Source organism: Cryptomeria japonica, chromosome 8, assembly GCF_030272615.1.
Source record: "Cryptomeria japonica chromosome 8, Sugi_1.0, whole genome shotgun sequence".
Classification (NCBI taxonomy): domain Eukaryota; kingdom Viridiplantae; phylum Streptophyta; class Pinopsida; order Cupressales; family Cupressaceae; genus Cryptomeria; species Cryptomeria japonica.
In genome coordinates this window covers 606,010,354-606,035,724 of record NC_081412.1, presented here as the reverse complement: position 1 = coordinate 606,035,724, position 25,371 = coordinate 606,010,354, and positions in this window count along the sequence as shown.

Sequence of the window (25,371 nt, the reverse complement as noted above, 5' to 3'; positions counted from 1 at the left end):
CAATGTTAACAAAAATACAATTTAAAGTATTTAACAAAGATACATTATACGTTTCTTTTTTTGGTAATAAGAAATCCTTTAATATTTTTTTTAAAATAAAATATTCACATAAAACAACTTTTCTTTCCATCTAAAATACTTAAAAGCTTTTAGCTTAAATAAACTTCTAATTTGACTCTATTAGAAAAAATACAGGTAAAAATCTAAATGAAAACAGACTTTTTATTTCTTTCATAAAACAAGAAGCTTTGCATGCATCACTAAATAACCACTCCTTTTTTTTTAATATACTAGAAGTAGAAATAACAAGCTTTTTTTAACATCTCAAAGATATTCTACAATTTCACAGAATGCTTTCTCTGAATAGTCAAAACATTAAGACTTCAAGTCTACTTCCACAAATTACAACTTGCTTCTCTTTTCTATGATTGAGGCATATTTCTATAACAACTTAGTAAACAAACATCTGCAACTGAATTTCAAGTATCTTCAATAACAATCTTCTATATCTCTTTCATGGCTCCTATTCACTTTCTTCTGTATTTTCCTGCATAATGTAAACACAAAAAATGACCACGGAGTGCTCACCTCCTAGCCTAGGCTAACTGGTAGCCACCCCCGAGCTCGGAGAACCAATTCCTAGACGGTTAACAAACAGGCAAACACAAAGGAACACAAAACATACAAATATTCCAGACACAATCCCAACCTGGCTTTCACAGCACCACACTCTGGTGGTGAACATTTTCAAAGGGTGGTAGTGGACCAAATACCCTGAGGAGAATCTGCAAGTATGTAATAAACAAGAAGCCACCTCATGGCACAAATAAAATATCAAGAATCTCAACCCCTTTAATCCTTATGCCCCCCAAAGGTATTCTAGCCTTATAACCCTCCTTATGACCCCCATTGCACAAACAGGCCATGCAGCAAGGGTCACACAAAGATCCCTTGTGATCGCTCTCAAAAGAGAGTCTCTCACTCGAGGGCTGTCACTGCTACCACCCTCAAGATCCTCTTCTCTCCCAAGAGTAAGAGATCTTGAGAAAACTCCCAAAACACATTCAAATATAAAACAAAACACAAAAAGATTTTCAAACATCCATTTTCAAGAATACAGATTTCTTATTCAACAACTTTCAGAAATAAACAAGAAAAAGACATTAAAAGTAAAAATTGAAACCAACCTTAATCTGCCCAAAGGTTATAATGATATCTGAAGAAGAGCTGCCCAATCCACAATTCTTTATTTTCCTTATTCAATTTCTCTATCCCATAACATTATTTTGTTTTCTTCCAAAATTTCTTCTGTCTCCAAAAATGGAGAGTGGGTGATTACCCAGCTATTCCCAAAAATCTTCCTTAAGAAGCTCACTCATTGAGTTCTCACAGGATTCTCAAAAAAAAACAAAAAGAAGAAAGAAAGCAAAAATGCAAAAAGACTCTCCTTCCCAAAAGGAAAAATCTTGATTTGATTTCACTTCCATTTTCAATTTTCGCTCAACTCAAAAAAAACAATTTTTAAAGCGTTAAAAAGATCATAGTAAAGTAGAAACTTGCCTAAAATTACCCCTAACCCCTAGGTGTACCTTATGGGCTTCAGGAAACCCTAATAAACTACCCCTAGGTGTTCATTTAACCCATTTTAAACCCCCCTGAAGTTTATTTTCGGGTCAAACATAAGTTGACCACTCCAAATATTATATTCTCAAAATATCTTTTTGACAACACATTATTTTATTTAAAATTAATTATAATTAACACTTTCCCATCAAGAGACAAAATAAAATATTTAAATTTAAATCCACACATGTGTCAAGTGACACTAATAAAATACTTTTACAAAAATAAACATGAAATTGTCTCTTGAGGTTTTTACACAATAAATTTAAATAACACATAATACACATGCAGCATATACTGATACGAATAAAATACAACACAAACGGGGTGTTGTCTCTCCAAATAGACAAACCCTAGCTTACGAACATACATAAGTCTAGGTTTGATTCTCCGTAATTTTCCATGGTCACATGGTAAATTTCCTGCGCATCTCAATTTACACATTAGTACTTCCAAATATCCAAATATGATATAATTCCATAATATAACAATGCACATCATCACTTGCATACAATTTCCATCCACACAGATTGAATACATCTTTTATCAAGCAAATTTCACATAAGCAATTTCATCCCAATTCACATAAACTAAACATACATCATAGTTCTATATTCAGAGTAAAGTCCTGCAAATTCAATAACGACATCTATCATTGCAATTATCTTCCTATCTAATAATCATGTAGTGTTCTATCCCATAAAGCATGTAAGTAAATCATCAAATCATAGCAATGTTATCCAATATCCTGAAATCATATAAGTTCTAAGTCTCAAAATGCATCAAAACAAAGTATCCATAATAGTCTAAAATATAAAATCCACTTGAATGTCAAACTGAGTCGAGGTGAGGCCTCACAGTGATGGACTGATGGAGGAAGAGTGGGTTTTGGATATGGAGATTTCAAGGAAGGAAAGGCTATGGATTTTGGGACATAAGGGCCCAAAACGGATGAAGAAGGTGATGTAGGAACAAATTTGAGAGAGTTGGATGGAGGAATAGCAACTTTGGATGCCAAGTTGGATGTTTCTTTAGGCTTTTGTGCTTCAAGGAGTTGCTTAGGGATCCACATGGTTTTTGATTTTTCATGCTTTTGTGGTTCCTTGGAGTGCATTGCTTGCACAAGGGATTTAGGAACCCATATAGATTTTAACTTTTGTTTTTGAGCAATGGGCCTTTGTGACCTTTTGGATATTTCTTTTTCTTTATAGATAATATTGTTCTTTGTTTTGACATGTCGATTATATTGGACATGTTGATCCTTGAATACATGTGGATTGCTAGACTTATGACGTTTATACTTGGCATCCAAATTGCTTGGAGGGGGAAAGGAATGCATGGATGGATATGAATGAAATGGACTTCTTTTGGATTGATGAAATTTACTCAAGGATGTGTGCCTTTGCTGACCTTGCATAGAGAACAAAGGAATATAAGGACCTAAGATGGATGGAAAGTATGATGGGGATGGTGTATGTTTTGATTTTGATGGAGGGATATTGGATTTAGTAGGGGTACCCACGTCTTGAGGAATTTCACTGAGGCCATGATCCTTAATATTTTCTTTAACATGAAGGGATTCTTGCTTATGGAGATCTACTCCTTTGCCTTTATGAATATCTTGACTTGTAGGATACTCTTTTCTTTGGGAAGAAGATGCGAGTCCATTATGAGGTGGATATGATATGAGAGAAATAATGAGATCTTGAAGTGGATCAGATTGCACCAAAGTGGAAGAACCCATTATGCATGTCGAGGGTTCATGAACATCTTGCACTGACACGTTAGAATCATGAGGGGGATTAGGATCATGAGGGGGACTAGGATTGTGTAGTGGACATGGTTCAATGATAGCCTCTTCAAGAGATGGAATGGGAGAAATAATGGGATCATCAAAAGAAATACGATCTTGGAGTGTATATGGAGCATTAAGACAAGGAGATGGAGGAAGAAAAGGAATAATTTGATCTTGACAAGGAGGAAGCTAATTGGAATCCTCTTTAAAGTTGCTTTGCTCTTGGCTTTCAATGGGATCATCAGAAAGGATGGAAGGGATATCTTGATCTTTCTTTGAAAGTGGAATGTCAATGGGTTTTGAAAGGACATTTTTTTCATGAAATGGAAGGGGATCATTTGGGATTGGATGGACTGGGATATCTTGATCTTGCTCGGGGAATGGAGTGTCAATAGGACTTTGGATAGGATGGACAAGAATAGGGGAATCATCATGAGTGTCTGGAAACATGGGGTCCTGGTCAACAATTGGATGGGATGATAACGTTTCAGGATCTTGATCTTGATCTATTTTAAGACACGTTTCTTCATGCTCTAAATTATCCTCTTGACATGAGGTTGGAATTTGGATATGCATGAGGGATTCTAACAAGGGATCAATGTTTTGGCATGAAGGAAAAACACTTTGAACATTTGTGATGGATTCTGGCAAGGAATCAATGCTTGAACATGAGGAAGAGGGACTTCGAGTGGGGTCCTCTAAAATAGGTAATGGCAATAAAGTGCATGGTGGCATTGGGTCTTGTATTTCTAAAACATGACAAGGACGTGCATCATGAATTGGATTATCTTTGAAATCAATTATGGATAGCCCTTGGATAATTTCATCCTTGGGTGTATTGTTTGATGAGGATAATATGGAAGGTTCTTGTGAAACTTCTTAAGGTGTAGGGATAGATGCCATTGGAGAGTCAATTTGTTTGCGGGGAGATGAGGCATTGCTAGACATAATTGTATTATCTTGATCTTCCTCAAAGAACTCACTTGGTAGGTTCCTTAAGATCCTTGCAATAAAGCCACCTTTCTTTCGAGGTTTTGACATAGTTGTATCTGGAGTTTGAACTTGTTTGGAAAGGAGTTGGTTCTGGTCTGATGTCATGTTTTGATTTCGAACTAGATGTTGATCAAATTGGTTTGACATGTTCAAAATTTGGCTTGGTGTGTGCTGCAACCTTTGTTTTTGAATGTTTGGTTGTGGTTGTTGACATTGATATGTTGATTGAACTTGTTGATATTCCACCATTGGTTGAACCATTTGTGGACATTGTATAGTTGGTTGGACATATTGTTGAAATTGAACCATTGGTTGTATATGTTGGACCGTTGGTTGTGTCTGTTGGAAATGTTTGAACTATTGAACCATTGGTTGTGATGGTTGAAAATCTGATTGATAGTAAACACCTTCTTGTTTTTGTTGTGGAGGCACATAATGTTGTTGTCTCTTTTCTTGAAATTGTTTCATCATCTCTATTTGTGAGAGGAAAGATGGTCTGTCTGATCGTTCAATAAGAAATCTTACATCAATTGGATCAATATTTGGATTTCGACCTGGAAATTTTTTAAATATTTTGGACATTTGTGATCTATTCTTCTCAATGTTTTTCACTTTTTGTTCCAAAATCTCCTTTTCTTGAGCTAGTTTCTCCTCTAGGTTTTGTATTTGGACATTTACATCATCATGATAAGTTTGATCCAAGTTTTGAGACATGTAGAGATTGGATTGACATGATTGATTTCTCAATTGTGATGACATGGCTTCGTAAGAAGGTTGAGACCTCATTTCAACAAACATGTCACTATGCAATGCAACTAATGGGATTGACAAATGCAACCTAAAAGGATGACAATGCAACTTAATGTTTTTGTACCTTTTGAATTTTTGGAGACAAACTTTTAAAATGTAAAGCTAAAGACACAACCTTGGGAAATTGAAATGAAGTCAAAACCTTAAAGGACAAAGGACCAAAATGAAAATAGGACAAAATGATAATGTCTCACCTATATGCTTGGATACTAAGCTAGGTTTGACAAAAAATGATATTAATGAAAGGACAAATTTTATACAAGGTCAAGACTCCTTAACAACAACTTAGGGTATCATCCAAAGTTTTGATTTTTCAAGTTTGACCAACCAAATTTTTGAGACTAAATGCAAGAAGGCAATGATTATGACAATGACTTAGGATATGACATGAAAATGATCGAAGGATATGATATGACAAGATGAAGCCAGGACAAGATGACAATACAATGATAAGTATATGCAAAGACCAATGACTTGGAATATGTGAAATGCAACCTAGGCAAGACCTAATTTTAGCATGTCAAGGATAATACACGAATGTAACCTAAATGGAAATCTATCTTGGATATGACAATGAAATGCAAACTTAGGGAAATGATTTTGAACCTAAGTGCAAAATGAGGACGCTTGCAATGAAAAGGACTAAAATGAAAGGAGATGACAATATGCCCTAGGACCTAAGTTGGACTATGCAAAACCTAGCCTAAAGTGACATGAATGTTGAGACAAAGTTTTTCAATGTGTTTGAAAGCCATGTTTTGAAAATGTTTTGAACTTTGTTGAATGAAATACTCTTGTGTTTAACCTTGTTTTGAATCAATTTGTCTTATTTTTGAAATGAGACACAACTCAACTTTTGACAAGCAAAGAAGACAAGATATTTTAACTTAGACTCAAGACAATCATGCTCATTCACACATTTCTTATGGTAGGTAAGGACAGTAGGTACTTAAGAGGTAGACTCGTTATGAGATTCAAGGAGAATACATAGATGCTTGACCCCACGGGCTCCCCTCCATGGCACTCACTTCTCAGGGCAGCCAAGCATCAGTCCCCATGGAAATCTCCCCATGGCGAACTTAGTATCTCTTCCAAGTATCCGAACTCCTACTTCTCAAGCAACTAGAAGGATTTTGGCCTCTAAATACAAGGTGTATAATAAGGATTTCTGTTAAGCGCTACTCCTTGGTGCCACGCAAGTGTGATTGAGACAGAGGCCCACCAAGATACCAAACAAATGTAGTCACACAAGCACAATTTAGACTGTGAGGCCCTACTTAGACACCGATATGAGAAAGAGTTCAAGGGTCATCACTTCCCAAGTAACTAAAATTCCCACGTAACCCTTCCTTCAAAGCTTTTGCCCATCAGGTATTTATTTATAGTGAGTTAGAATGCCAAGGTACTCTAGCTATGCTCACTTTGGGTCGTTCCCCTCTCATGATTGTCACTTGCTTGCAAAAGAAAGCAAATGGTCGGGAAGGCAGGCCCTCTAAAGGTAACAAACAATCCAAAACATGAGAATGGTATCGAAGGTCTGTATTTTTGATCACCCTAAGAAGGATGAGAGCATACTCTCCTACTCCAATGTCAAACTCGACAAGCAAAGTGAACACATGTTCATTCCATCCTACTTAGCAAACATACTAGGTGCCTAATTAAAAATCACAAACACAAAGTTTGGTTGGAATATAAGGCAACCTACAAAATCACTAAGTTAGGAGTTTGATTTGTTTGGTCTTTGACTAGCGAACTTGCAAACAATTCATTAGTAGTTTGTGAAATAATTCTTTGTCAAGCGTTTCGCCACAAAGCTACCAACAATGTTAGAGAATCAAGAGAAATGAATCACCATCAAAATTAATCCATAAAAGTTGTGATTCTTTGTCCTCTTAGATTAATCTATGTGAAATTTATCAAATTTACCACCCTAGATTAATCTAGATAAAATTTGCATGAATTCATGATTAATTTGCCAAGCTAAATTAATCTAGATGAAGGTTGCATGATTTTGTTTTTAAAAATTTTGATCATTTACAGGAGCATAATTAAAAATGTCATAACCTCCTCAATATTTATTCAAATCACAAACCATAAGATGATCTGGAAAGTTAAAAACGTGATCTAATATACCCAGAAATCATTTATTTGAATTCTGCACGAAATTTTTTACATGATCAATTGATTATGACTGTTTTTTTCTTAGAACAAAAATCTGCAATTTCTCCACAAAAAAATTTGCAATATGCAAACCATATATTTGAGCTCATTCCTTGACCTCCATTGTTTCTTTTTCTCCTCCAAATTATTGTGGATCTCATCTCCAAAATGCAAGTGTATGCAAACAAGATTATAATTCAAAAATAATAGTGTAAGGATACTAGAGACGTGGTGCTTAAATGATTGAAAGAGGCCTCCAATTTATAGAATTTGGAGAGAGATGAGACAAAAATTCGATGGATGAGATTGATTCAATCTAACGGTCAACATCACATGCAAAGGGGAGTCTCTTGGGAAATTGCCATTTTGATGGCAAGTGGAAGATGAGTTAGAAGGACAATTCCATTTTTGACACTTGGTCGAAAATGGAAACTTTGCCTTTGAGAGAGGAGACAAGTGATTCGCTTTTTAGAAAGTGAATCACTTAAGTGAAGACATTTGAGTGAGGTGGAAATTAATAATTAATAATTATTAATTTCACTCATAAAATCAAATTAGCCAATTAATATTAAAAAAAATATTAATTGTGACATGGACAAAAATATGGTGAATAAATAAATATATATTTATTTATTGAAAAAGGGACATGTTAGTAAGAAAGGGGATTAATTAATTATTTAATTAATTAACCTAGGGGAAATGATTTGAATAAATTAAGATACCAACCCTAATGATGAATTAAGCCCCAATAGTGATGATTGATTGGCTAATAATTGATGAAAATTAATGACAATTGACCGAATTTGACAACAAAATAGGACAAAGGATCAAAAAAGACCCAAAATTGATAATGATTTTGATAAGAGACTGATAAGATTGATTGACAATGACTTGATAATATTAATTGATATTGAGGTTGATAATTAATGACTGATTAATTATCAACAAAGAGGGAATTAAGTTTAATTGTCAAGATGATACCAATTGGAATGATTTAAAAATGAAACAAAAAAATGCCAATTATAATGATTTAGGACCAAATGTGATTGAACGAGATTGATGAGGGTTGGATTTGAAATGAATTCAAACCAAAGGAATGACACAATGCCAACATCTAATGAAAATCAAATGTGACATAGAAGACATCCCAAGAATTAGGTTAGCAATGTAAGAGTGATGACCAATTTTGAGTGAGTATAGGATGCATTTATGTCTTGATGAGTTTTATGCCTCTCAGAGTTCATGCTTGAGAGCCCTTGTGTTGTTAGTCTCCTTAGTTATAAGTGCCAGCTTAGGTTTAGAGTATGTGTTGGGGCCTTGTGTCATCTCCTAGCATGGAGGGTAGTTCCTTTGGTTCCACATGGTTGGGAGGTTGGTGGTTTTAGCCATTGGGATGTTCTCTTGGATTCTTCTTGCGTGGATATGGATTCGTCTTCATGATGTCCTATGGATGTACCTTGTAGCAGATTTATGGAATGGATAAGATGGAATGTATGTAATGTAACATTTTTGTATAGGATAAATGGAATATTTTAGTAGAAAGAGCTATGCTCATAATGTATTTAATGTACTTATATTTCTAAGATGAATTATAGTTGGAGATTGGAATTTAGAGACATTGTATTTGTACTATTGTAGAGATGTGATTTTATGAATCATGGAAATAAAGTGGATTATAGTTGGATTAGAATGGAATAGCATTATGGATTAGTTGTATTATTTCATGGAATGTTTAGAGGCTAGTTAGAATGTTAAATAATCTTGAAAGAGGAATATTCATAGATTAATAAGTGAATATGTTAGAAGATGTTAATTGGATCTAGTAAATGGGAATGATTCACATATATGCATTGGTAGAAAGGAAATTATGCATATCATGAGGAATAAGAAATGTTGTAGGTTGCATATCTCATGGTGAAAGAATTAGAATATGATGCATTAATGAATGTGAAATATACCTATTTCGTGTGTAGTATGTTATTGTGGAAATGAATTAAGTAATGATGTTAAAGTATCTTAGAGAAGGATTATTGATGTTGTGTTATTTCCACTTGCATTATTTGATGAAATGAGCAATGATATATGTTCATATTGGTTAATGGGTTAATGAATATAAATAAAGGGAGATGTTTTATGTTGCATTAGTTGTAATGAGATGTTAATTAAGAAAAAAATTATCTCCATTTGTATACTATTGTTTAGTTTCTTTAGGGTATTTTGGCGGGTATTATAGTGATTCATCTAGTTTGCTCAACTTACAACCGGTAATCATGGGAGTACTTACCGATTTTGTATCCTCCATTTGAAACTCCTTCAACATGTCTTTCACATACTTGGTTTGGGAGATGAAAATTCCTTTCTCCTTCAATGAGATCTACAAACCAAGAAAATAGAACAACTCACCCAGCATGGATATCTCAAACTCTATCTTCATTTGATGGGCTAATTCTTTGCACATGATGTCCTTGTCTCCACCAAAGATAATATCATTCACATATACAACAACGACAATCATGTGATCTCCATTTACCTTGACATACAAGTTTATGTCTGCATTGCCTTTCTAGAATCCTTGCTCCTTCAAGTATTTGTCTAACTGGGAATACCATGCTCTGGGATCCTGCTTGAAACCATACAGGGCTTTCTTCAACCGGCATACAAAACTCTCATCTTCATGCAACAAGTACCCTTTTGTTTGTTCCATATGCACCTCTTCTTCAAGATTTCCATTGAAAAAAGAAAATTTCACATCCATCTGATATACTTTATATCCCTTATAGGCTGAGAAAGCTAAAAACATTCTTATTTCCTCTAACCTAGCAAATGGTGCAAAGGTTTCTTCAAAATAAATACCTTCCACTTGAGCATACCCTTTGCAAACCAACCTTGCTTTATGCCGAACTATCTTACCTTCTTCATTCATCTTGTTCTGGTAGACCCATTTGGTACCTATGACATTCTTGTCTACTGGTCTAGGAACAAGTTCCCAAGTCTGATTTTTCTCAATTTGTCTCAATTTTTCATCCATGGCATCTACCCACTTCTCACTTTTGCTAGAATCATCAAAAGTTTTGGGCTCTACTTCAGTCATGAGAAAAAAATTTACCTGTTCACCTTCCCCGGCTAATCTCCTTTTGGTCTGCACACCTTCATTCCTATCTCCTATGATCTATTCTTCTAGATGATTCTTCTGCACATACCAGTTAGGGATTTTGTTTGTTCTATCTTCTACCAGTCCATTGTCAGATTGTTCTTCATTTTCAACATCTGAATCATCAATGTAAGGTGCCGGTGCAAAATTTCCTCTATGTGAGTCTTCATCTATTCTCACATTTACACTCTCAACCACCCTTCTCAATCTCTTGTTGTAGCATTTGTAGGCTTTACTATTGGTTGAGTATCCCAAGAAGATTCCTTCATCACTTTGTGAATCAAAACTTCCTAATCCATCAATATCTCTCTTGATGAAGCACTTACTTCCAAACACTCTGAAGTGCTTAAGTGATGGTTTCCTTTCATTCCATAACTCATAAGGAGTCATTCTAGTATTCACTCTTAACTGTACTAGGTTTAAAGTGTAGAAACAGTATGAATTGCTTCCTTCTTGTATATATTTGGTATGTTGGCCTCATTCAACATAGTCCTAGGCATCTCATTCACTATCCTATTTTTCCTCTCTACCACCCCATTTTGCTGAGGTGTCCTTGCACCTGAATACTATCTTCGCATTCCATGTTTCTCATAGTAGTTAAAAAATTCATTGGAAGAAAATTCTCCACCCCGGTCAGATCTTAATCATTTTAATCGGTGTCCACTTTCATTTTCCACCATCTTCCTGAAAAATTTTGAATCTCTCAAATGCTTGTGACTTATCATACAGGAAGGTTACCCAAGTCATTCTTGAGTAATCATCTATGAACAACATGAAATACCTTTCTCTGGCCAATGCTCTTGTCCTTGTTGGCCCACATAAGTCAGTATGTATCAACTGCAAAGGTCTTGAAGTGTTATATTCTTTTGTTTTAAAGTTGACCTTTTCTTAATTACCTCTTAAACATTCATCACAGAATGTGCTTGCTGGTTTTATGATCTAAGGTATGTTTCTCACATACGGGTTCTTTCTTATCTTAACTAGACTATCAAAATTCACATGGCCTAATCTTCGGTGCCAGAACCAACTTTCATCAACTTTTCCCATCATGCATTGGAAATCATAGAATTCCTTTAGATTGTAGGCATTTTTCTCTATTCTCTTTCCTTCTTCTACCACCTGATTGGTACTCTTCTTTCTTATCCAACAACCGATAGAGTCAAATGAGAATTTGTACCCTTTGTCATACATCTAACTTACACTCAGTAGGTTATGCTTCAATCATTCCATGTATTACACATCATGAGCCTTGAGCTTTCCCTCAATATTCAGTGTACCTCAACCTTTGATCTTTATGGAGGAGTTGTCACCAAAATGGACTGAACCACCATTCCAATCATCAAGCTTGATGAACTTTTTCTTATCTCCGGTCATGTGATTTGAGCAACCACTATCAACTACCCATAAATTCCTCATTTCAACATGTAGAGTAGTCTGTACAATCAAGATAGACTTTGTCTTGTTTTTCTCCTTCTCTACCTAAACCAATTTCTCTTCATTCTTTTCCTCTTCTATCACTTTGTGTTCCGGTTTTGTTTCCAACTTCTCATCCGGCACAACTCTCTTTTGCTTGTCAGTTCTTAGCTGACAATACCTTGCTATGTGACCAAAATTTTGACACTTATACCATTTCACATTAGCACTATAAGATATACTCAATGCAATCTTGTAGGACATTTGCATATTACTCCTACATTCATAACTCTTGTGACCAAATTCATTGCAATCATAACATATGACATTTGTAGTTTGTAAAGTAGCAAATGAGTTTCTACTCTCAAAACTAGGGTTGACATTGATTTTCCTACAATCTACCATTCTGTGACCAAACTTATTATACCAGTGACAATAACCATGAATATTTGGAACATACCAGTTAGGTTGCCTTGAACCTACAAATGACTGCCTCACTGGGGGTCTTCCTTTCATGCTGCTAACTCTTGTGAATCCTTCATGATTAGTACTTGCATTTCTCCTTGGATTTGCATGTCGGCGCATTGAGTATGGTCTCTAGTTCATTGATTGAGTATACTGGTTTGTATGGTGGTTTCTAGTAGCATCTACATATGTCTTCTTACTGGTATCCTTGCTTACCATAAATGTTTTCTTCCCTTCACCTTCAATTGAAGAAGTGAATTGTATTTCCTTATCAGATGTGTCTTTGTTTTTTCAACTTTCACCTTCTTGAAAAGCTAAGCCTCCGGTATCTTTGGATTGCTTTTGTTTTCTCAACATCTTGTCTAGAGCTTTAGTGTTGCCTTCATATTTGCTTCTCACTTTTATTTCTTTCTAACTTTTCTCTACGTCCTTCCGGAGTTTCACTATTTCTGCTTGTAGTTTTTGATGTTCCTTTTCTTTTTCACTCAGACTGGCCTCTTCCAACTGGAGTTTTAGATCTGTAAAAGTTTTCTTGAATTATTCAAGATATTGTTCCAACAACTCTTGTTCTTCAGCTGCAACCCTTTTTACCTTCCTCAAATCTCTTCTTGTTTTCTTTAGCTCATCTAAGGCACTAATCAATTCTTCTTGAAGGTCAATTTCTCCTTCTTTCTTTTCCTCTTCCATTTCTTCAGGTACTGGAACCTCTTGAGCCATGAAAAGGTTTTCTCTGACTTCATCTCCACTGCAACAATCTTCTTAGGCACTTTCATCATCTGTGGTATCATTTTCATGAGTGTAAAGACTACTCTGCTTCCGATAGCCTCTTCTACCATGCTAATAGACATTCTTCTTCCTAGCCTTACTATATGATCTGTTACCACTTGATTGATCATCTTCATTCTTATCATCATAAGGACATTTAGCAGCAATATGTCCAATCTTTCCACAGTTGAAACATTTCAAAGGCAACTTGCCTTTGTATTTTCGTGAACCAGTCTTGAGTCTTCTAACAAAGTTTTCCATGATGTCATCAGAGTCTTCACCAGTTGCATCATGAGAAGATTATTCTTTTCCTTTTCTTGATGTCTTGAATGCAGCTTCTTTGTTCACAGGATCAGTACCGACAGTCCTCATCTCATAAGCAGTTAGAGAGCCATACAACTCATCCATTGTAAAGACATTCAAATATTTTGCTTCTTCTATTGTTGAGACCTTTGTATCATACTTAGATGTAAGAGATCTAAGTACTTTCTTCACTATCACCTCATTTTTTATTTCTTCTCCAAGCCTTCTAATGGTATTTGTTGTTTCATCAACCCTTTGGAGGTAGTCAACAATATTCTCTTCATCTCTCATCTTCAAGCCCTCAAGCTATGCTCTCAATGTCTGCAACTTGTCTTCCTTGACTTTAGCATCACCTTCAAATATCTTCTACAACTTATCCCAAATTTCCTTGGCAGAAGAGTAGTGCATGACTTTAACAAACTCATTATCAAACAACCCACTAAGTATGACATTCTTAGCTTTAACATTGTTCTCATATTCCCTCTTAGCATTTGGATCAGTAGGGGGATTATTTGGGACTGTATACCCATTTGAAACCATCATCCATACATCACAACCTAGAGAGGACATATAGGTTTCCATTCTTCTACTCCAAAAGGCATAGTTGACACCATCAAACATAGGAGCTTTTGAGGAGGTAAATTTATTTCTTGCCATTGTGAACACTTGACATGATATACCCAAGCTAGAGAATGCTTTTGACAAAATAGGGTACCTATGCTCTAATACCAATTGTTGGACACAATGGATCACTGAGAGGGGCATGAATCAGTGATTTAAACTCTTGTCCTTCAACAAGGAGATATTGGTAATATATAAAAAAAACTGAGTGCTAACCGGTACCTTAAAGAATGCAAGCAAAGTGTGTAAAAGGACTTGCTAAAACATTATCACACCACATGCATAAGAATACATCACACAACACTAGATATATATGAGGAAAACCCAATGTTGGAAAAACCTTGGTGAGAATAGCTGCTGGAGATCTTTTGCTCCAATCCAACCTCATAGTGAATCTTTGATTACAATATTTAAGGCACCAACCCAAGGAGCTCCAACCCCTAATTTATGAGCACCAACTCAAAGGAGCACCAACCCTTGCACAATTTATAGGCTACAACCTAAAGGAGCTACAACTTAGTGAAAACAATATAAGACTCAGATATACAAATGAAATCACTATTGCAAATAAAGTTTTGCAACCTTATAATATTATCCTTTGTCATTTTTAGTCTTACCGGTCTTTACACTCTCCACTCACTCTACAACTTGACTTTTCTGATCACTTTTCTCAATCCCCTCTCACAATGACTTCCTTCTCTCAACTCACACTCGATCACTCTTAAGCAGGCATAGCTTCTGCTAGTTTGTCACCTTTTTGTTTGATGCACTCTCCACCGGTTCTTCCTTATACTAGATTACTCTTCTTCTCCTTATCAGTCAATACTTCGCTCATAAAAACTTCAAGTGTTTATCTCTTTGGCTGTCAGCAATTTCGCACTTGTCTTCACACTACAACTTCTGCAATCACAGTCTCAAGTCATCATATTTAAACTTGATCTTTCACGCTAAGAATCAATTCAAACTTGGGGCAGTTAGGGTTTCCTTCACCCAACATAATGTGCATGAGATTCGATCTAGTCTATCTTGGATCGATCACCTGTACTTGAAGAATGCATCTGTACACATTTTCTATTATCCAATACATACTTGCTAAAGATATCAATCTCATACATGATTTTCTACCTTGAAATCTGTCAGCTCATAAAAATATTAGTTGTTTTCTTCTCAAAATCTTCTTGCAATATTATTTCTTTTCTTTGATCGAGGCACCAACTACTCCCTGATCTTACTCTATCATTCTTTCTTCCTTGAGCCACATCAATCAGTTACAATCCCGTGATTTTTAGCTATTTCATTAATTTTGACTAGCTATTTCAACAACAATGTCGATGGGGAATTCACCAACCTTTGCATGTTTTCCACCTCATCTCCACATGACATCACAATGGTCATACGCTTAGCTCATCGACACATAGTCCAGTTACACTTGACCATTTAGCAAACTCATATGAGTACAGGCCTTTACTGGTGAGACCTTCTTCTCCTGCTAACTGGCGAGACCTTCTTCTCCTGCTGACCGATAGTGCACACTACACCGGTAGCACATTTTCACCCTAGGTGGTTTGTGATTACCTTAACATTCAGCCTCTTCATCATAAACAGGTAGCCAAACACTAGACCGATTTAAGCTCTATCGGTTATCACTCAACATGCTCACACACACATGCATCTCACCACATACCAGTGAAGTCACTGATAGTCTCAACAACTACTTGTCTTTCACCATACCGGTTGACAAGCCTTCATGTTAATCTTCTCAATACCTTATTTTTCTTCCACCATACCGGTACACTCTTCTTCATACCAGATTACATACCTCTATCGGTAGCCTACCTACAATACGGGTTGACATCAATGACAACTCGATGCCAACAATAACAACCATAAGGGGGAGGTATTTGAGGGCTTAATGGAGAAGAAGCACGTCCAATAGGGGAACCAATTGATTGAGGAGATTTGGGTCTTTCCTCTTCCATTCTTTGCATTGGAGGTACAACATTCAAATGGGGCCTTTTATGTGGCAGAGGCATTCTATCAACATCTATGTAAGTAGAAAAGATTGCCTTCATTCTTGCCTCTAGAATTTATAGTGCCTACCAAGAAGGAGAATATGAACTATCCTACCTCCTCTTTGTTTTTTTTGAACACTTGCTCATAGTCAACTACATTCTTTATGAGGTCTTCATCATCCTCTATATCCCATTGGTGATCTTGTACCTTGGCTTTTCCAAGGCCTTTGACAAACCATTCTAAATCAGAGTACCTATACTTAACCCAAGGAAGTCTATATTTATTCAACATAGAGTCAAGAATGTCATATGCCTTTCTATTTAGAAAATGATACATCCCAATCACAACTTGTGATGGGATCATTGACCCTTTCTTATGTGAGCCCCCTACAAAAGACCTATCTATTTCTGCCAATTGATGCATGATTTCAAGGAAAGCTAACTTATCTTGAACAGTAAGGGGTAAGCACCTTGGAGTGACCAAACTACCAAAAATCCTTATGATAGTATGGTCCTTGAAATAGAATCGTGAACCCCAATTGTGAGTGATTCCTAACTTGGGCTTAAGGTCCTTGGGCCTTAAAAATTCTTTGGCCTCTTAGGTTAGTCCCCACCTAACCTTCTTCTACAAGATACTAAGGAGCTTCCTCACAAAAATATTTTCAAACATCAAATAACTAGACCTATCACTATGGGAATTCCAAAGATACATCCATTCCTGAACTAGGAGAGGTTCTCCTCTAACCATGCTAATAATATTCAAATCAGGGTGCCATAGTTTGAGACTATTATACAAAGATATATGCATAAAAAGGGAATAATACTTGAAAATATTAAACTTTCTCAATTTGAAACTAGTTAGGGCATTATGCAAACCTTCAACCATCATAGAATCATAATCAAAAGGTTTGTTGATATCCTTTCTCTGGACATCTTCACAAACCATCATCATCGAAGTTGGTATCAATTCCTTGGCATCTTCAGTGCATACTTGACAGAGGGCATGTTGTGTATCTACAAAGTATATTGAAAACACATCTATAGTATAAGGGAATGTTTGTTTTGGTGTCAACAATCTATCATCCCCTTTGAGTCTTGGATGCAAGAATTGCACCAACTTCTTTCTATATATATGCTCATTCTTCTCGTATTTCATCTTCACTTCATCTAGATTGATGGCCCAATTAGTATTGGGATTGACCAAGAAAACTTTATTTATCACATCTCTATTAATTTCTGTCAATCTACCACCCTCACTTGCCACAATTTCCCTAGTAGTAGGTTTATGATTTGTTGAAATTGCAGAAATCAACTCTATGTTCACATATACATTTGGTACAACGAGCCTTCCCAAATTGGAAGTCCAAATATTAGAAACTGGGACCCCCTCTTTCTTCTTGATATAACCCCTCCTCCATAAGCTAAATCCTGGTGAGGGAATTAATGCATCTCTGATACCTTCTATTTGGTCTATGATGAATTCATTTGGCCTTGAACTAGGATTCAACCTCTTATGAGTCTCACTCAACCCAGGAAGCTGGACTATAATCTCCTCAAACAATTTTCTCTTTCCTTGACTGGAGGATTCTGCCATTTTTCAGGGTTAGGGTTTTACAAGAGAATTGAATGAAAAGATAATCAAAAGCTTCAAATCTTAGCATGGGTTGAATTCTATGTGCCTAAAGAAATTCTAGCAATTAATAATTTTGCATTAAAAGGAAAAAATCTAAGAAGAATGAAACTCAGAATACAGTCGACAATTATCTTCAGAGCAATTAAGAATTTTGCATGAAAAGGCAAAAATCTAAGGAGAATGCAACTCAAAATGAAATCGACAATTGTTTTCAGAAACCTTAATTATGAGAATAAAATCACAAAACAAAATCGAGAGCATGTACAAAGCATTGTGAATATGAATCAGAGCAATCTCGATGCTAAATAGGCAAAGAATCTAGATCATAACAGGCAAGATGGAAAAATTAATTGCAGGCTTGTATACTAGTGTCATGGTGGGAGATAGTCATTTCATTTTATATTTGAACGTTAGGGCCCCAATAGTGAATCCCCGATCAGTCAACAATGAATAAGAGCTCAACACATCAATATTATATCATATTTTATTTGTCGTCAACTTTAGTCATAAAATCTTTCCCATTTCATAGTCATCGTTGCTACGTGGCTGATTTGGCCACGTATATGTGTCTTTATTAGCCTGAGAATTCATTCTTATCACCCCATGGGTCCTACCTACCACATCTATAGTAAAATTATAGAATTAACTTGTGGGTGCACCTTCAAACAATCACACAGTCACCACAACCATTGCTTCGATCAAAGGTGACCATATATTTTGTTTATTGGTTCCATCTAGGAAGTGACTCACCTTTGTGGGACCCTTCCTTCTTCACCTGTACTCAGATCCTTTGGTCAAGGTCCACTGTCATGTAGAGTCCAACTCCAACCAATCAATAACCTCCAACTCTATGTGTCAGAACCCTGTCATCCCTTGACTAGTCAGTGGTGGCATTATAGAGTTAGCTATGTCGCTCATGTTAAAGCAATTGTGCAATCATGCATCTTTTGCAACCTAGATCTTGGTCAAGGTGCTAGTGGAATATGGAGCCCAAGGAAAGAGTAAAACTGGATGGCTAACAAGGAGGGGTCGGTCATCAAAATGACAAAAAAGGATTTAGGAATAAGTTAAGTAACTAGATACGAGTGATCAATGGTCACTGCCAAAAAAGAACAAAAGGGATACTAGATCAATTGGGAACATAGGGATTAGCATTTTAAGCTCAAAATATTTCAAAATGTTGAGAATAAACCTTAATCCTAACCAGTGGGGGAAGAACAAAAAGAATTCCAACACCAATGTTTCAAATTGAGAACTAACATTCTCTATGGTTTTTCCCTTCTTGGGTTTTCCATATCATATTTGGTGTTCATTGTGTGATCTGTTATATGTCTATAGTTTCATGCTATATCTTTGTTAATTAATTCTATTGGTTTGGATCCAGAGGTGAAAAGAATAAGAGAATTTGTTTTAAATTGTCAACTGATTCATCCCACCCTCTCAGTTGCCTGAATATTCAACAATATGTGAATTTATTTAAATACATACATCCTGATTATATACATCCCCTTAAGACATTTTCAAATTTACAAATACATGTCTTAATTTAATATCAACTTTCATATTTAACTAAACAATATAACATATAAGCCATAAATCACATGTGAAAAGTTCAAACATTGCACAATAATTTATGAGTTCAAACAAGTTAAGTTCTAAAAGATTATAAATTCAATTCATGAGTTCAAACATATGTACTATTACTATGAAGTACTAAATACTCATACCACATCAAGTGGTTCACCCCAATCTTTAATAACACTTAATATTGTCTCATGATCTTCACTATCAAGTCTCCACTTCTGAGATTGCCCACTTGAACATGGAATTTTATGAAGAATTAGGTTGATAGCAATGACTAGGTGGCTATATTGATATACCTTTTGTCAATTTGATATTTAGTAAAATGAATCCCATGTTGAACAATTTTGACTTGTTTGAAATAAATCTTGTGTACTACAACTCAACTTGCATAAGAAAGAACAAATTCCTTGAGGTTCAAAATTTAATAAAAGTATAAAAATTCAAAATGCATGCATATAATCAAATAATTAAAACACATTTAAATCGGTTCAAACTTGTGGGAAATGACATTCCATTTCTCATTTCAGATTTTGTTAACTTCTTCCTCTCTTCTATGCAATGCAATAAATAATAACTAACACCTTCTACATTTCTGGTCTCTGCTATGACTGCAAAAATATCTCCTGCACAACAAATTTACATTCAAAAAATTAAAAAGGTTTATAAATAAAATGTATTTGTTAAAAAGTTGTAACATTTTAAAGATATATAAATTTATACACGTGTGCATGTACCTTTTTTAATCAATCCTAAAATATGGTCATAATCACTAGAAATCAAAGGAATGTCTTCAAAACTTTCATCCTCATTTTCCTCATATGTGTGAATAGCAACTAGTGGCACCAAATTCCATTCACTGACATATCCAAGCTCTTGATTCTTACAATTATCATAGTTTTCCAGAATGAAATCGCAACAAAAACATGAGTAATTCCTAGTGTACATTGTCCATGTGTGATTATCTATACTCATGACACAATGCAAAGATCTTGTCTAGTCCACCCTCTTGCTTCCATGCATTGATCTTCTATCCACACCTGCAAAAAGTGCATACACGTATGTGTGCTAAACAAACATGAACTAAACATATTTAATTTAATAGTAAAATTTCCCTTGAACTTATATTTCAAGATTAGATGTTTACTTTCAATTTATTTTTTTTGAAAAAATCACATACCTAGTATCTCCCAAAACACTCTATATGGAATGGGCTTGTTTGTTTCTAATGATGCACCAGGATCATTTGGTTGCACAAACTATTTCTTACACCATTCAACAATATCATGTGCATCATCTATACAATCTCCTATATAATTTTTTTTGATTCTTTCTTAGAGTGCATTTGATATAAGCTCCTGCACCATCATGTTCACCCTTTCCATGCCCACTCTCAAAGAAACTCCAAACATGTGATATTTGGTCATTTCGATTATATCTACATAGTGCATAAAATGGCCTTGACGATTTGAATTGTAATGTAAATCCATCTAACTAAACAAAATGCTTATCTATTTTTATGCATCTATTTCTCAAATATTCAAAAAGAATCTTAAAGCAATGTTCTACAAAATGTGTGTCATGCTCCTTATCATCACTAATACAGAAGTGTTATTAATTCTTAATGAAATGTTCTTGAAATGTACTATACACACCATCCAAGTCACTTTGTGAATGTCAATAACACACATGCACCATAATATGATCTTCTTTGAAATGTAATACTCTGATTGAATCTCTTTTTGATGTACAAAAGAGTAATTTTTTGCAAAGTCCACTACTGATAAAATAGTTCCAGTGGGAAAGTGTCTCTTAATGTTTGAAACTATTGTTCTTTCCACTTGGCAAAAAAACCATGTCGTATGTATGGTTGTATCAACTTACAAAAGTTTTCTATAAATGTGTTGAACACAAGATATCATTGAGAGGGGATTGAATCTATGATATTAAACAATTTTCAACTATGTGTGTGCAACTGGTAAAGCAATGAAAACACTAGTAATCAATCACACACAAAGAATGCATCACACAACATTGGATGTATGAGGAAAACCCAATGTGGGAAAAACCTCAGTGAGAAAAGTTGCAAGAGTCTACTGTTCCAATCCAGCCTCACAATGGAAAAACAATTTTATAATAGTTTAGGGCACCAACCCAAGGAGCACCAACCCCTAACAATTTATGCGCACCAACCCAAAGGAGAACCAACCCCTACACTATTTTGACCATCAAATCAAGGAGAACCAATCCCTACATCGAGCACCCACTTAGTGAAATATAATGAAATCTCCTTGTTACAAATGAAGTTTTGTAACACCTACAATCAATCTCTTCTACCAGTTTCAACTCTTCTCTGTCTCAACGATTCTTTTACTAAAGGTTATCAATCCACTCTCTCTGACCCCTGGCTAATCAACCTCTTGCTTTGCTGACTTCCTCTGATCCTCACTTTGCACTTACTCTATGATTCCTTCTTATAGGTTCAAACACTGTCGGTTCACTTGACTGTTAACTCTGAGACATTTCATCAGTTCTATGTCTCTTACTAGTTAAGATCCTCTTACCGGTTAAGCCTTTCCTGCCGGTTCTCATTAAAATGCTTAGTCACTTCAATATATTCTATCTCACTCAGTATGATCAACTTTTTGTTCGCTCAAGCACCATCTTCTCTTGCAACTAACATCATAATATTGATAACTCAATGATGAACCACTAGTACCAAATCGGTACTGAGAGGGGGGGGGAATCAGTACAAACACAAATGCAGTCCAAAACCTGTTTGATAGCAAATACTCCAAACGACTGGCAAATGGGAATACCTTTTCAACATAGACTGCAACTAGTAAAGCCAAGAGTGTCTAAAACAAGCATTGACTGGTTGAACACTTAGCTTTTCATTTAACTCAAAACAACACTACCATTTCACCCTCATGCATGAAGAGGTAAACTATCCTCTGATAATCACAATAGTTAGTTCAATATGCTTTATAGATAGGCATAAAACACAGAGCCATCATATGCTCAACAGGTAGTAACAAAGCATCACACATAACACACATATTTTTCACGTGGAAACCCAACTGGGAAAAAACCACGGTGGGGATGAATACCCACAAGTTGCTTTTGAACTCTTTTGAAGTCCGCTCTGTTAGGAGCCTTGTCCGGTTAAAGACATTACAATAGGTTCTGCTAGGAACCGATCCTATTAGGGATCACCTGGTTAAGGGATAGCAATAATACCCGGTTAAGGGTTAAACTTAGTAGGGTCACCTTGTTAGAGGATTTTAAGAACTCAATAGCTAAAGGATCTCTAGAGCTCTATAGCTTCTCAGAACTCATTAACCTCGAGTTACCCAATTAAGGGATTTGAATCAAGCCTGTTAAGACCACCCTGTTAGGGGATTTTGCATCAATCCAGTTAAGGCTACCCTATTAGGGGATTTTACAACTGTTGAAGTGGTTAGAGATCAACAGGAATTACAATGATCTGGTAACAACACTCAATGCTAATGCAGATCCATTTTGGCTCCTCTTCACCTTCTACACATTCACTTTGCAGGTATCTCTTCTCTCCTTTGGTCTGGCAATAATCATGTATCACTTCCTTAGGATACACACACACAACTTTTGCCAACAACCCTAGAAAGAAACACAACATCGACCTTATAGGAAACAGATAGGTCGATAGCAAAAACCCTAAACCCTAAACCTGTAAGGTTAAGCAATTCAAGCAGTTCAATCCTGACCGTTGAATCATACTGCATTAAATGCAATAGTCTTGAATCGATCTCAAGACATTCTCCATCGTCCATTATCCACCGATTTCATGGTGGCTGATAGCCCATCACGCGTTATCACCATTTGAAAGACTTCACACATTCCCGAGGTAGATAGGAATAGTCTTCTTTATGCAAGATCCTTCACGCGCACAGAGCTTATGTTGCAACATGATCTATCCTCCATTATACTACTAACTCATCACATGAAGATCACCGATTGAGTCACTTGAGGTACTCCAATTGGAAATCCTGAAGTGGAAGCTACCTACCAACCGATAGTCATAGAATGCTCCCATGTGCCAATTCCCATAACTACATGCTGGTTCATCTTGAACAAATATGCCGCTTCACTTTGGCATATAAACCGGTACATACATATGTCGGTTCCTCTCTCTTTTTACCTATCACATATGCTAGTTCACACCATGTCTCATATTGACATCAATGACAACATACAATATCCTTATGTCTTCATGCCGGTTCACATAATTCCAACAATCTCCCCCTTTGGCATTGATGGCAATATACAAAGATATCTTCTCCGATTTGATGCATATATCTTTTCGCTTCACTCCTTCTCCCCCTTTGACAACAATGCCAAAGTGGAGGTACAAGCATCTCTGTTTCATCATGCTGCTCCCCCTGAGGAGTAGCATCCTTCAACACATCAATCAACCAAAAATTTGTCTTTCCAATACCTAACTGATGTGGAACAATTACTTTTAGTTCGCCTCCTGAAGGGGCAATACCCCTAATTCACCTCTCAAATGCACAAATGTTGTCTTTGGGAGAGGCTTGGTGAATATGTCTGCTAACTACTCCTTACTGGACACATGCTTCAGTGCAATATCTTTATTCTAAACCTTTTCCCTCAAGAAATGATACTTAAGCTCAAAATGCTTGGTTCTAGAATGTAAAACCGGATTCTTTGATATATTGATAGCACTTGTGTTATCACAGAATATACTTACCGGTTCAGATATAGGGATCTTGAAGCCTTCCAGTACATGCTTCATCCAGATTGTCTGAGTGCAGTTCATGAAAGCTACAACATACTCCACTTCTACTATAGACTGAGAGATACAACTCTTCTTTTTACTCATCCATGAGACTAGTGAAAGAATGCACCACCGGTTGTGCTTTTCTGGTCATCCACATTACCTACCCAATCAACATCTATGAACACTTTTAGATTGAAATCATTGTTGTATGGGTACCACAATCCATAGTCAACTGTTCCCTTCAGATACCTAAGAATCCGCTTGACTGCAATCAAGTGGTATTCTCTTGGACTCTTCTGGAACCTTGCAGTAATGCCAACTGCATGTGCAATATCCGGTCTGCTATGCACTACATAATGCAACTTACCAATCATTGATTAGTATTCCTTCTCATCAACCAGTGTGGAATCATCCTCTTTTGTCAATTTGCAACTGGTCACCATCAGTGTACCAACCGGTTTACTATCTTCCATGCCAAAGGTTTTCAGTACCTCTTTGACATATTTGGACTGAGTGATAAAGATTCCATCTTCCATTTGCTAGATCTGCAGTCCAATGAAGAACTTAATCTCTCCTATGAGTGACATCTCAAACTCTTTCTTCATCTCATCAGCAAACTCATGACTCATCTTGTCATCTCCACCAAAGATGATGTCATCAACAAAAACTTCATAGATCAGGATCTGATCTCCTTCAGACTTCAAGTAGATATTGCTATCTTCACTTGTTCTCTCAAATCCAATCTTCACAAGATGGGAATGTAGGCACTCATACCATGCCCTAGGTGCTTGCTTTAAACCATATAAAGCTTTATGCAGCCTGCACACCACATCACTGTCTTCAGATAGGGAAAACCCATCTAGTTGCTCTATATATACCTCCTCTTCAAGTACACCATTTAGGAATGCAAACTCTACATCCATTTGATATACTTTCATCCTTTTAAAAGCTGCATATGCAAGAAGCATATGAACTCCTTCCAATTTGGCTACAAGAGCAAAGGTTTCTCTATAGTCTTCTCCTTCTTCTTGAGCATATCCTTTGCATACCAATTGGGCTTTACTCCTAATCACTGTGCCATCCTCATTCAACTTATTTCTGAACACCCATTTGGTGCCAATGACATTTTTATGCTCAGGTCTGGGTACCAGGACCATGTACCATTTTTCTCTATCTGATCAAGTTCCTCTTCCATTGCCTTTATCCAATCTTCATCTTTATGAGCCTCTTTGAATGACTTAGGCTCAAATTCAGAGATCATACATG